This window comes from Solanum tuberosum, unplaced genomic scaffold, assembly GCF_000226075.1.
Source record: "Solanum tuberosum cultivar DM 1-3 516 R44 unplaced genomic scaffold, SolTub_3.0 scf00203, whole genome shotgun sequence".
NCBI lineage: Eukaryota > Viridiplantae > Streptophyta > Magnoliopsida > Solanales > Solanaceae > Solanum > Solanum tuberosum.
In genome coordinates, this window is record NW_006239129.1 from 1,145,089 (window position 1) to 1,145,916 (window position 828).

Consider the following 828-nt stretch of genomic DNA (forward strand, 5'->3'; position numbering starts at 1 on the left):
TGACATTCACCTAAATGTCAAAAATAAATGTCATATATTTCTTATCGACATTCACATAAATGTCAAAAAATAAATGTAGTAATAATCTTACCAACATTTACATATATGTTGCGAAGTAAATGCCGCAAATTCTTTTCAACATTTATCTAAATGTCCCAAAATAAATGTCACAAATTTGTCCCGACAATTACCTAAATGTCGGAAAAATCCCCGACACAAAAATTTACGACATTTGGTCCAAATGTAAAATAAATGTCGTAAATTTTAGTGTCAGGGATTTTTCCGACATTTAGGTAATTGTCGGGAAGAATTTGTGACATTTATTTTGTAAAATTTAGGTAAATGTTGAAAAGAATTTGTGTCATTTACTTTGCAACTTATATGTAAATGTTGGTAAGATTATTACGACATTTATTTTTTGACATTTATGTGAATGTCGATAAGAAATATATGACATTTATTTTTGACATTTAGGTGAATGTCAGACATTTAGGTAAATGTCGGTATGAGATATATATGACATTTATTTTCGATAATTAGGTAAATGTTGGTATGAGATATATGACATTTATTTTCGACATTTAGGTTAATGTCGGTATGAGATATATATGTCATTTATTTTCGATGATAAGGTAAATGTTCGTATGAGATATATGACATTTATTTTTGACAATTACGTAAATGTCGATATGATATATATGACATTTATTTTTGACATTTAAGTAAATGTCGATATGAGATATATGACATTTATTTTTTCGACATTTATGAAATGTCACTTAAACTTTCTGACATTTAGATTAAATGTTGGTAAAACAATTTCAAGAC